This window comes from Schistocerca cancellata, chromosome 1 (assembly GCF_023864275.1).
Source record: "Schistocerca cancellata isolate TAMUIC-IGC-003103 chromosome 1, iqSchCanc2.1, whole genome shotgun sequence".
Classification (NCBI taxonomy): domain Eukaryota; kingdom Metazoa; phylum Arthropoda; class Insecta; order Orthoptera; family Acrididae; genus Schistocerca; species Schistocerca cancellata.
The window spans coordinates 875,033,351-875,047,444 of NC_064626.1; positions in this window are offsets into that span (position 1 = coordinate 875,033,351).

A 14,094-nucleotide genomic window follows, 5' to 3' on the forward strand; every position below is an offset into this window, starting at 1 on the left:
GATCTTTTCTTGTGGGGCTACATCAAGGACAGCGCTAATGCTCCGCCTCTATCACAGAACTTCGAAGACTTGCGACACTGCACCGCCACAGCTGTTCTTAAGCATCACTCCTTATATGCTGGATCGGGTATGGGTAGAATTGATCTACCTATCAGATGTGTGCCGTGTGACGAAACGTGGACACGTAGAACATTTATAAGCACTGTAAAAAAAGGAACTTTTAGAGTATGTCTTTCGCATACTGTATCATCTGATACGTTGACCATTTATCTGCACCGATTTTTTGAAATGTTTCATGGACTTTATTAATTACACACTTGTGTGTAAAACCTACAAAAGTAACTTTATATACGAGGTGTTCAAAAAGTTTCTCCGTAGTGCCGTATGATTGCTAGTCGCGTGTGCCGTATGCCGCAGAACAAAGGTTGCACAATAATTGTTGCAAACAAAGAAATGTGTGACGCAAATTACATGTAAAAGGTTCACGCTAAACAGCTCAAAAGGAAACATTATCTGTGGGCCTTGAAAGCGGAACATTCAATACGACGGCCTCACGCTGTTCCATCTCACCGACGCGAAATCCACAAACAGTTACTCACAGATTCACTTTTCCTGTTCTGAAGTTACTTTTAATTACCGTTTATGCATGTTCTACTGGACGACAGCACATAGCGGAAACTAAATCGGTGTTTTAGTTGATACTCTATCGACATACAACGTTTGGTAGGATGTGAGTGTCTGACATCAGCAAGCTTGGGTTTAAGCTTTTAGCGCTACTGTCAAATTTTTGGATGTCTATCTCGGAAGTTACAAACATCAAAAAAAAGTTTTGCATCACCACGGTTCCCAGAACTCCTCAAGATAGACGTTGACTGTGGATATTGTATCACAGACGCAGTACCTTTGACTATTCAGAGATGTCACTAAACCCTCTCAAAGATGTAAACAACCATGAATGAACAGCGCCTATTAGACGGAGGGGGTCCGACAGCCGATCAGTTCCAGTCATTCCACCAGGAAGGAAGTACACGGCTCGTGTTGTCTGTAGTTCATCCATGCCTAGACGGTCAATACCGTGGTTCGAGCGCGTCCTCATTGTTACTTTGTGCCAGGAAGGGCTCTCAACTAGGGAAGTGATCAGGCGTCTCCGAGTGAACCAAACGGATGTTGTTCGGACATGAAGGAGATACAGAGAGACAGGAACTGTCGATGAGATGCCTCGCTCAGGCCACCCAAGGGCTACTACTCCAGTGGATGACCGCTACCTACGGATTATGGCTCGGAGGAACCCTGACAGCAATTCCACCAAGTTGAATAATGCTTTTCGTGCAGCCATAGGACGTCGTGTTATCACTCAAACTGTGCGCAATAGGCTGCATGCTGCGCAACTTCACTCCCGACGTCCATGGCGAGGTCCATCTTTGCAACGACGACACCATGCAGCGCGGTACAGATGGACCCAACAACATGCCGAATGGACCGCTCAGGATTGGCATCACGTTCTCTTCACCGATGAGTTTCGCATATGTCTTCAACCAGACAATCGTCGGAGACGTGTTTGGAGGCAACCCGGCAAGGCTGAACGCCTTAGACACACTGTACAGAGAGTGCAGCAAGGTGGAGGTTCCCTGCTGTTTTGGGGTGGCATTATGTGGGGTCGATGTACGCCGCTGGTGGTCATGGAAGGCGCCGTAACGGATATTACATGAATGCCATCCTCCGACCGACAGTGCAACGATATGGGCAGTATACTGGCGAGGCATTCGTCTCCATGGACGGCAATTCGCGCCCCCATCACATGCACATCTTGTGAATGGCTTCCTTCAGGATAACGACGTCGCTCTACTAGAGTGGCCAGCATGTTCTCGAGACATGAACCCTATCGAACATGCCTCGAATAGATTGAAAAGGGCTGTTCATGGATGACGTGACCAACTAACCATTCTGTGGGATCTACACCGAATCGCCGTTGAGGTGTGGGACAATCTGGACCAACAGTGCCTTGATGATCTTGTGGATAGTATGCCACGACAAATACAGGCACGCATCAATACAAGAGGACGTGCTACTGGGTATTAGAGGTTCCGATGTGTACAGCAATCTGGACCACACCTCCGAAGGCCTCGCTGTATGGTGGTACAACACGCGATGTGTGGTTTCCATGAGCAATAAAAAGGGCGGAAGTGATGCTTATGTGTATCTCTATTCCAATTTTCTGTACAGGTTCCGGAACTCTCGGAACCTAGGTGATACAGAACTTTTTGGATGTGTCTATATACGAGAGCTATTTGTTTACTAAGGTCCGATCGGTCGCAACGAAAATCAAAAATGTTTTATTTGCAATAGTTACCTACATCTTTCAGCTATTTCTCTGCATAGTTGTAGTGTCACACCACTTTTCCAATCCCCTTGTCATAGAAGGTAGCCGCCCGTGCTATCCGCCAATTTTCTACGCTCGTCTGCAACATTTTGTCTCTGCCAAAATGTTAGCTAAATAGCCAGCGGTTAATGTGAGCAGAGATGAAACTCTAAGGGAACCAAGTCTGTGCTGTATGGCTACTGACCAAACACTTCCCACCGAAATCGCTGCAGGAGCGTCCTCATTGCCCCTCCAGTGTGCGGCCGAGAATTGTCATGAAGAACGAAATGCTTGACAGTTACCTTATGTGGGCCACATGAGGTCAGGCTAAGCCTCTCATCAGACTCTGATACTTGGCGGGACATACTATTTTCTAGGCTTCTTTACGTACTCACTGTGCGCTCAGAAGTGAAAAGAGCGAAGTGACAAGATCGACGGGCGTACTAGAGACACTGCCGAACACATCTGTCCAAAGCTTCATCCGATTTTCATTTTGCCTTCCATTACGCGACCTCCGGACATTAATAAACGAATAGCCCTCATATGTTCAATGATTAGCTGCACTTTATCGTGGGAACTTCATTAATTTACATCATATTAACATTTGTTACAAGTGTTTCGCAACTATAAATTTGGAGCAAAAATGTTGAACGACTTTTGGACAGAAAATGACATGCAAAAGACGACAGCGCGTTTCGGTTTGACTCTGACCAATGTGATGATTTCGAACAGAACGTGCTTTTGGAACAGGGAGGGCGGCGAGACGTGGGGGAGGCCAGAGCTGGTGCTGAAGCTGCGGTTCAGCTGCCCGGCCGCTGAACGGTTCAGCAACCGCCTGCCGTCCGAGTACCGCTGCCTCATCGTGCAAACCGTCCCACAGGCTGATGACAGGTACGTCGCATGCAAGTGAAGACACTGTACTACTAGTCGGGAGGAGCGGGGTTCAGATCTCTGTCAGGCCAGGACTCCCGTTCCCTGTTGTCACATTAAATCGCTTCAGGCGAATGCAGCCCTAGTTGCTCCAAGAATGATTTCCACAAACCTCCAAAACACACACACACACACACACACACACACACACACACACAAACACGAAAACCCAGACACACACACACACACACACACACACACACACGAAAAAACTACAAAGAACGAAACTTGTCTAGCTTGAAGGGGGAAACCATATGGCGCTATAGTTGGCCCGCTAGATGGCGCTGTCATAGGTAAAACGGATATCAACTGCGTTTTTTTTTAAATAGGAACCCCCTGTTTTTATTACATATTCGTGTAGTACGTAAAGAAATACGAATGTTTTAGTTAGACCACATTTTTCGCTTTGTGATAGATGGCGCTGTAATAGTCACAAACATATGCCTCACAATTTTAGACGAACAGTTGGTAACAGGTAGGCTCCAGAGTGGTACATGTACCTTTGGAACTTATCATTTCTGAGAACGCATGCTGTTACAGCGTGATTACCTGTAAATACTACATTAATGCAATAAATGCTCAAAACGATGTCCGTCAACCTCAATGCATTTGGCAATACGAGTAACGACATTGCTCTCAACAGCGAGTTGTTCGCCTTCCGTAATGTTCGCACATGCATTGACAATCCGCTGACGCATGTTGTCAGGCGTTGTCGGTGGATCACGATAGCAAATATCCTTCAATTTTCCCCACAGAAAGAAATCCGGGGATGTCAGATCCGGTGGACGTGCGGGCCCTAATATGGTGCTTCGACGAACAATCCACCTGTTATGAAATATGCTATTCAATACCGCTTCAACGGCACGCGATCTATGTGCCGGATATCCATCTTGTTGGAAGTACATCGCCATTCTGTCATGCAGTGAAAAATCTTGTAGTAACATCGGTAGAACATTTCGTAGGAAATCAGCTATCCTTCCTCCCATAATACCGCACCATACATTAACACGCCAAGGTCGCTGATGTTCCACTTGTCGCAGCCATCTTGGATTTTCCGTTGCCCAATAGTCCATATTATGCCGGTTTACGTTACCGTTGTTAGTGAATGACGCTTCGTCGCTAAATAGAACGCGTGCAAAAAAATTGTCATCGTCCCGTAATTTCTCTTGTGGCCAGTGGCAGAACTGTACGCGACGTTCAAAGTCGTCGCCATGCAATTCCTGGTGCATAGAAATGTGGTACGGGTGCAATCGATGTTGATGTAGCATTCTCAACACCGACGTTTTTTAAATTCCCGATTCTCACGCAATTCGTGTGCTATTGATGTGCGGATTAGCCTCGACAGCAGCTAAAATACCTACTTAGTCATCATCATTTGTTGCAGGTCGTGGTTGACGTTTCACATATGGCTGAACACTTCCTTTTTCCGGCGAACGGTCCGGACACTTGGATGATTTCGTCCAGGATACCGAGCAGCACATATAGCAGACGCCCGTTGGGCATTTTGATCACAATAGCCATACATCAACACGATATCGACCTTTTCCGCAATTGGTAAGCGGTCCATTTTAACACGGGTAATGTATCACGAAGCACATACCGTCCGCACTGGCGGAATGTTACGTGATACCAGGTACTTATACGTTTGTGACTATTACAGCGTCATCTATCACAAAGCGAAAAAAGTGGTCCAACTAAAACATTTACGCACTACACGAATTTGTAACAAAAATGGGGGTTCCTATTTAAAAAAACGTAGTTGATATCCGTTTGACCTATGGCAGCGCCATCTAGCTGGCCAACCATAGCGCCATCTGGTTTCCCCCTTAAAGCTAGACGAGTTTCGTTCTTTGTAGTTTTTTCGTTTGATGCTCATTTCCTGAGATATTTGGCCACGTCACTATCAATGGACCACCCTGTATATAGTAGAAAGACGATGATGCCCCAAATAGTTACCTGTTAAGTATGAAGTATCGGAACCGCAGTTAGTATGGACCAGCAGGTAGTATGGACCACTTAGTGTTTCTCGGGTTCGCCGCAAAACACTGGGAGCAGACATCACTCCGCCATTTGTACTTCAGTGAAGTAGCTGTTGAATTTGTGTACTTTATTTTAGTGTGTCGAAGTTTGTGAACGGTGTAATTTTCAGCAGCGATTCATACTGCTGAACATAAGAATTAGTATTTCATCTTAGTATTAATATTTAAAGAGTCAAATGTAGCTCGTGTCGTTATAACGAAATTCTGTTCACTCAGGCCGGTTTCTGTTTCCGTCATGTTTTAATGTGCAATATCAATCGGCTGGTATGACGCATACCGAAGTCGGGGTTGTGGGTCACATAAGTAATTTTTTTTTTTTTTAGAGCGCGATGCTAAGACTGAAAAGAAACATGCTAGTGAGGGTCGAGAGCAGTGGTCCACGAACGCAATGAAACCAGCGATGAGTGTTTTGATAGGCGAAATGACCGAAAGGACTGTTGCCAGTCGTTTTATCGTTCCTCGAACTACGCTGCAAAGGAGATTAAAATTACTGTAGGGTACCAGCAGACATCTGTGACATTTCAGACGGACATTTCAAACCAAAATTCGATGAAAATTAGGAAGAAATTGTATATCTCACTTGAGAGATTTAGATTCCAGGTCAATGCTGCCAGCAGAGATTGGGTTTCAAAAGTTTGCTTACGATTTGGCAGAAAAATTACAACTGCTTCATCAATTTAACAGAGAAAAGAAATTGTGAGGTAAGGATTTATATGTAAACTTTGTGAAGAAGCATCAATATCTATGTTCTAGAAAATTTCAGTCTACAAGCGGTGTCAAGTTCAGTCGAAGCTCAAGTTGAAAGGTTTTTTTAGCAATCTGTGTTTACTTTTGATATGTACGCGAATCAGATTAATTTCTTTGTGGACCACAAAAACACATTCTATATTTAAAAACTTGTATTTTTTGTATGACCGATACTTCCTGACACTTTTCTTGTTGTTGCTGTTGTTGTTGTGGTCTTCAGTCCAGAGACTGGTTTGATGCAGCTCTCCATGCTACTCTATCCTGCGCGAGCTCCTTCATCTCCTAGTACCTACTTCAACCTACGTCCTTCTGTTTAGTGTATTCATCTCTTGGTCACCCTCTACGATTTTTACCCTTCACGCTGCCCTCCAATACTAAGTTGGTGGTCCCTTGATGCCTCAGAATATGCCCTACCAACCGATCCCTCCTTCTAGTCAAGTTGTGCCACAAATTTCTCTTCTCCTCAGTTCTCTTCTCCTCAGTTCTATTCAGTACCTCCTCATTAGTTACTTGATCTACCCATCTAATCTTCAGCATTCTTCTGTAGCACCACATTTCGAAAGCTTTTATTCTCTTCTTGTCCAAATTATTTATCGTCCACTTTTCACTTCCATACATGGCTACAAATTTTTCTTCCTGTCGTTTTTGTTAGAAATGCCTTTTATCACCATTTACACAAAAGCAAATATTCAAGTAAAGGTTTTATGTAGTTATACTTTATTTCAAAACAAGAACAAAAGTTTTATATGAAATGTATTCGCAGTTGCGAATATGGACAACCACAAACTGTATTATGGAATGGAAACAATGAAAATTTCTGAGGGACCAATACTCGAACGCGGATTTCTCCCGTATCTCAAGCGGTTGCCTCAACCTTTGGCTATCCAAGGACGACTCATAATCAGCCCCAAAATTCCGTATACCGTCAGTCTTGTGTCTACAGCCTGTACTCGTACACCCATTATATATGTTCCTGTACAGGGGAGACATTTTACATGAAACTCGTTTGCCCGGTGTCATCGGATGAATACGATATTCCAAATTACGGTGCAAAGTTCTTTCGGACATGCGTGTCTCCCCTGTACGGGAATATACATAATGGATGTACAAGTTGTAGACATATGATTGACGACATTTGGATGTTAGCGTGTGGTCGTGAGTCGTTCTTGGATAACCAAACGGTGAGGCGACCGCTTACGATCTGTGTGAAATGCGGTTACGAATCCCGATCCCGCACAAATTTTCATTGTCATTCCATTACACAGGTGATGGTTGTCCATGTTCACAATTGCGAATACGTTTCATGTATTTCATAACTGCTGTAGTCACAGCAGTGCCTCTTCCTTCGGACATGCATGCATGTCTGAAAGAACTTTGCATCGTAATTCGGAATAACACAGCCACTGCAATATCGTACAAATGTTCTAATCCTATTTTGTTTTAAATGGCCTACACTAGCCATCGACTCCTTAACTTACGCAAATGTAGAACGCTTGATGTCGTTTAAATATACGTGAAAGCATACTTCCTGTCGAAAGGTACGAGTGTGATGCAAATGAAACGTTAAAAGTGCCATAAAGTTGCTAAAGGTTGTACCACAGGTTTAGTAGTTGCCAAGAGTTATCCTTATGCATCGGCAAAACACCAACGACTGCCAACCTGTCGCTGTGTCACAAGACGGGGGAGAAACTTGTCTCACTCCCTACTCACTCGAAAGTGACGTCACAATTGCAAGTACCCGTCCAGTTTATTTGTCGACTTCTGTCTCATGTCGCCATTGCGTCGAGGGTTACGGAAGTAACGTGTGTCAATAGGGCCTCGGAAATTGCGACATATTCGGAAAAAGCGGCGAAATACTTGTGACAAGTAAGAACACAAACGTAATTGCTGCTCGTTTCACTAACAGAAATTTAATCCTTCGGTTTTTGATCAGACTGAAGTCACAAAAACTAATTAACACGCGTGTGAGAGAGTACATATTTCTATTACACTATTAAGAAACTCCCAGAATATTTTACAAAATATTTTCACATAGCAGGATGAAAACATACATTTTTCGGCTCTGTAGCACCGTGTCTGTAACCAAGGCATCACTGTGAACAGAACATTGCATTTCATCTCAGTATCTCTTGAAGTCTTTTTCCGCCGATGTGTCATTAGCTGAAGCTTATTTTCAACAAATCGTGCAAAGGCTGTCGTGTTCGTGATAAATCTTCAATGCGCAATTGTCTTGATACGGATTACTGTCACAACACACAAGTGATAATACAGAAACAACTAAATACAGGGAAATTTTTTGTGGCTTCTACAATGTTTTTCATTTGTCAGTGCAAAAGCAGCTTGCCCAATGACAATTTACACAGCATTGGAGCAGCTATCTTTGATATGTTATTGTGAGTAGCGAAGTTGTTAATTCTATGGAAATACATCGTGGGATGAAATTACAGTACAGTGATTCGTGCAGAAAGTGTACGAGTAGTGCAGAACGTTTAAGAGGGGCGTAACTTACGTGTAAGACGTCCACGCTCTGTCGAGGCGCACCGCATAGCGACAATCGGAAACCATTCCGCAGTGGACAAGCTTGTGTAGGAAAACAAACGTATTACCGTAAATGAAATAGCCATCATTTTGGATATTAGTGTTGGTCCAGCACAATATTATCTGCAATGTGCTGCGTTTCAATATACTGTTTCTAAGCTGGGTGCAACGTCGGTTGACTGCTGAATAGGGATATATTTCCATCGATGCCTGTAACTTTTTTTACGTCGTTTCCAGGCCGAAACTAACGTATTTCTGGACAGAACTGTTCCTAGGTGCACTATCACCAACCTGAAACGAAACTGTCGGATAAGAAATGGCGCCACAGCTATTCGTCAAGAAAAAAGAAAGAAAAAGTAAAAAAACCACACTCAACCATCGGTAGGAAAAGTCATTCTTACTCTCTTTTGGGATATAAACGTAATACTTTTGCAGCCTTACATGGAAGGGGGATTAACAGTGACCAGTAATTCATGCTCAAATCTTGTACGAAGCCATATTCACCAATGAAACTGGGAGTAAACGACTGGTATATATGACTGCAAGCGTTTTGTGCAACTTGATAATGCTCATCTCCACATTTCCATTTCAAACTAACGGACTTTTGTTCTTGTGTTATCAGTCTTCTGACTGGCTGATGCGACCCTCCACGTATTTGTATCCTATGCCAGCCTCTTCATTTCAGAGCAATACTTCGAGCCTACGTCCTCCATTACTTGGATTTATGCCAGTCTCTGTTTTCCTCTACAGTTTTTACCCTCTCCAGTTCCATCTAGTACCTTGGAAATTTTTCCCTGATGTCTTATTAGATGTCCTATCATCCAGACTCTTCTTCTTGTCGGTGTTTTCCATATACTCCTTTCCTCGCCGATTTTGTGGAGAATCTACTCCTTCCTTACCTTATCAGTTCATCTTATTCTCTACATTCTTTTGTAGCACTACATCTTAAACTCTTCGATTCTCTTCTGCTCTGGTTTTCCCGCAGTCCATGCTTCACTACTATACAGTGCAGTGCTAAAAGATACCTTTTCGCCAGAGTTGGTCTGCTTTTTATCTCTTCCTTGCTCCGTCTGTCATGAGTTATTTGGCTGCCTAGATAGCAGAATTCCTTAACTGCATCTACTTCGTGATCATTAATTCTGATAAGTTTCTCGCTGTTCTCTTTTCTGCTACTTCTCATCACTTTCCTCTTTCTTCGGTTACTCTCGTTCCATATTCTGTACTCATTAGACTGTTCATTCCATTCAACACATCCAGTAATTCTTCTTAACTTTCAGTGAGGACAGCAATACCGTCAGTGAATCATTCGACTACTTGGAGGCCACCTGGAGCCATTCATGAACTTCTTGTTCCCAAACAACACTGGAATTTTTAATGAATGATAATGTGCCATATCACTGGGCCACAATTGTTCTACATTGCTTTCAAGAACATTCTGGACAATTCGAGTGAATGATTTGGCCTCTCAGATGCCCGGCATGAAGCCCATTGAACATTTATGGGACATAATCTAGGGGACAGTTCGTCCATAAACTCCTGCACCGGCAACACGTTGGCCATTATGGACGGCTATAGAGGTTGCATGGATCAGTTTCTGGAGGGGACTTCTACTGACTTGTTGATTCCATGCTACGTAGAGTTGCTGCACTACGCCCCACAAAAGGAGGTCCGATACAATATTAGGAAGTTTCCCTCAGTGTATGGGCCACTTCGAGCAAAGGCCTATTCCGAGGTACTCATATCGAGATGGCCATGCACGCAGTTCCAGTTGTAGTGTTCGCTCGGAAATTGGTTTCGATGGACATGATGGACCCACTGACAGTAGCAATTCCTGTCGAGTCTGAAACATATTGTCACGAAAATGACGTGAGACTCGTCGTTGGTCGCTGGCGGCTAGCACTTTTTTTTACCACCCCTGTTCTTACTCTGTGTTACATGGCTCCAAGGGTATACACCATTTCTTATAGAAATGTTTGGCGCCCCGCGTTGTTACACGAAAAATTCGGGCAACTTCAGTCAGGGCACACCCAAACACAACAGCTTATTTGTGCCGATATGTCACGTCTCCACGCCGATCCATTTTACTGCCATGATTACATACAATCTACTGGCATATACGCATCTCTTCAAGTCCATAACCTACGTCAGCAGGAGAGGGTCACATAGACTACTGGTATGAGCTGGAAATCATCTACAGCGTTCCAAAACCACCACTGTGCTCTTTTAAGGCTATGACTATTATATTGCCTGTTGATCCTATGATGGCAACGTAAATATTAATTAAAGTCACTGTGGACGAGTGCATAGAGCACAAAATCCCAAAGAGAGTAATTCAGAAGATACTGGGTCCAAACACTAAACTAAAATTCTGTAACCGACGTGACCCGGCTTGGGCAACAGCATGTGAACGAGTGTGGGCTAAGTTTGGATCTTCGTTGTCGATGAGGTGAAGACTACAATTTTGGTGATCCAGATCTATCAGACATTCTTGGGACACTCAGCGGCACGGATATGTGCTGGTGTCAACTGTTAGTTTAATTAGTTAGCTAGTTTCATGTTCCATGGATCATTTGGACCATAAATCATAATGATATCAAATGACTGATTTTACATTCACATCACAAATAAATTTGTAAATGTGGCCTCATGCTGAACATTTATAAGGATTTTTTTAAATACACTCCTGGAAATTGAAATAAGAACACCGTGAATTCATTGTCCCAGGAAGGGGAAACTTTATTGACACATTCCTGGGGTCAGATACATCACATGATCACACTGACAGAACCACAGGCACATAGACACAGGCAACAGAGCATGCACAATGTCGGCACTAGTACAGTGTATATCCACCTTTCGCAGCAATGCAGGCTGCTATTCTCCCATGGAGACGATCGTAGAGATGCTGGATGTAGTCCTGTGGAACGGCTTGCCATGCCATTTCCACCTGGCGCCTCAGTTGGACCAGCGTTCGTGCTGGACGTGCAGACCGCGTGAGACGACGCTTCATCCAGTCCCAAACATGCTCAATGGGGGACAGATCCGGAGATCTTGCTGGCCAGGGTAGTTGACTTACACCTTCTAGAGCACGTTGGGTGGCACGGGATACATGCGGACGTGCATTGTCCTGTTGGAACAGTAAGTTCCCTTGCCGGTCTAGGAATGGTAGAATGATGGGTTCGATGACGGTTTGGATGTACCGTGCACTATTCAGTGTCCCCTCGACCATCACCAGTGGTGTACGGCCAGTGTAGGAGATCGCTCCCCACACCATGATGCCGAGTGTTGGCCCTGTGTGCCTCGGTCGTATGCAGTCCTGATTGTGGCGCTTACCTGCACGGTGCCAAACACGCATACGACCATCATTGGCACCAAGGCAGAAGCGACTCTCATCGCTGAAGACGACACGTCTCCATTCGTCCCTCCATTCACGCCTGTCGCGACACCACTGGAGGCGGGCTGCACGATGTTGGGGCGTGAGCGGAAGACGGCCGAACGGTGTGCGGGACCGTAGCCCAGCTTCATGGAGACGGTTGCGAATGGTCCTCGCCGATACCCCAGGAGCAACAGTGTCCCTAATTTGCTGAGAAGTGGCGGTGCGGTCCCCTACGGCACTGCGTAGGATCCTACGGTCTTGGCGTGCATCCGTGCGTCGCTGCGGTCCGGTCCCAGGTCGACGGGCACGTGCACCTTCCGCCGACCACTGGCGACAACATCGATGTACTGTGGAGACCTCACGCCCCACGTGTTGAGCAATTCGGCGGTACGTCCACCCGGCCTCCCGCATGCCCACTATACGCCCTCGCTCAAAGTCCGTCAACTGCACATACGGTTCACGTCCACGTTGTCGCGGCATGCTACCAGTGTTAAAGACTGCGATGGAGCTCCGTATGCCACGGCAAACTGGCTGACACTGACGGCGGCGGTGCACAAATGCTGCGCAGCTAGCGCCATTCGACGGCCAACACCGCGGTTCCTGGTGTGTCCGCTGTGCCGTGCGTGTGATCATTGCTTGTACAGCCCTCTCGCAGTGTCCGGAGCAAGTATGGTGGGTCTGACACACCGGTGTCAATGTGTTCTTTTTTCCATTTCCAGGAGTGTATACAGATATGAATCCGTTATTCTATCCTGCGCCATTTACAATGTACAACAAAGTAGATTCTCTACGGGATAGAAGGAGTTGTCAAGGAGCAACTTCTTCAGTTCGTTTTCAAATTTTGCTTTCTTGTGTGTTACAGGATGAGTGATCAAAATTTAGTTGCAGAATTGTGCACAGATTTTTGTGCTAAAGATAATCTTAATGTGGAGCAATGAATGCCAAATTTTCTTTTGGTGCTGTGATTATATATACCATTGTTCCTTTGGAACTGCAGGGAATTATTCACGACAAATTTCATGAGGGAATAAAGATACTGTGAAGCAGTAATCGAATGTCCACTTTCATAAACAGATCTCAACAAGATGATCGTGGGTGAGCACCACATATTATTTTTACAACACGTTCTTGAACAATGAAGACTTTTTTTCTTGAAGGTGAGTTACCACAGAACATTACCCCATATGACATTATTGAATGAAGATACGGAAAATATGCCTGCTTCCTTATTCTTCCTCACCAAGATTAGCAATGATTCTAAGTGCAAATGTGGCTGGACTAAGTTGCTTTAGAAGTTCGAAAATGTCCTCTTTCGAGTTTGAATTCTTTTCAGTATGGACATGTAAGAATTTTGAAGTTTCCACCCTATTTATTATTTCCTCCCCATGTGTCACATTTATCACTTTTGTAGTGCCTGTAGATGCGCAGAACGGAATATGTTGTGTCTTTTTAAGACTGAGAATGCGACCATTTGCAAAAAACCATTCAATGATACCTACGAGAACACTGTTTACAATTTTTTGTGTTTCTGTGCGTATGCTTTGATTGAAAATCAAAACAATTTGGAATATTATTACAAGGGAGACAGGGCAACCAAGAGTACGGGATGATGGCATTAACATCAAAGCGAAAGGAAACTTGACAAACAACAAGCTGGAAGTCGAAAACATTTTGAATAATCACTTTTTAAATGTTGTAGAGAATATAGGATCCAAATATTCATTAGAAGAAGTAAGGCAGTTAACGGAAGAGGCCTTACCCACACAATTTGATACAACTGAAATTCCACCCACTTCTCCTTATGAAATTATGAAGATAATAAACGCTCTCAAGAATAAAAGCTCACATGGAACTGATGGCATTTCCAGCAGGTTAATAGAAGGTTGTTCCCAAGAGATAAGTGGGATTCTTAGCCACATATGTAATAGCTCTCTGAAGCAGGATATTTTCCCACATAGACTGAAGTATGCCATTGTTAAACCACTGCATAAAAAAGAGGATACATCTGGTGTCAACAACTATCGCCCAATCTCTTTTCTGACTGCCTTATCCAAAATTCTTGAAAAAGTAATGTATTGTACAGTAGCTCCACCCCTTTGTTAAAA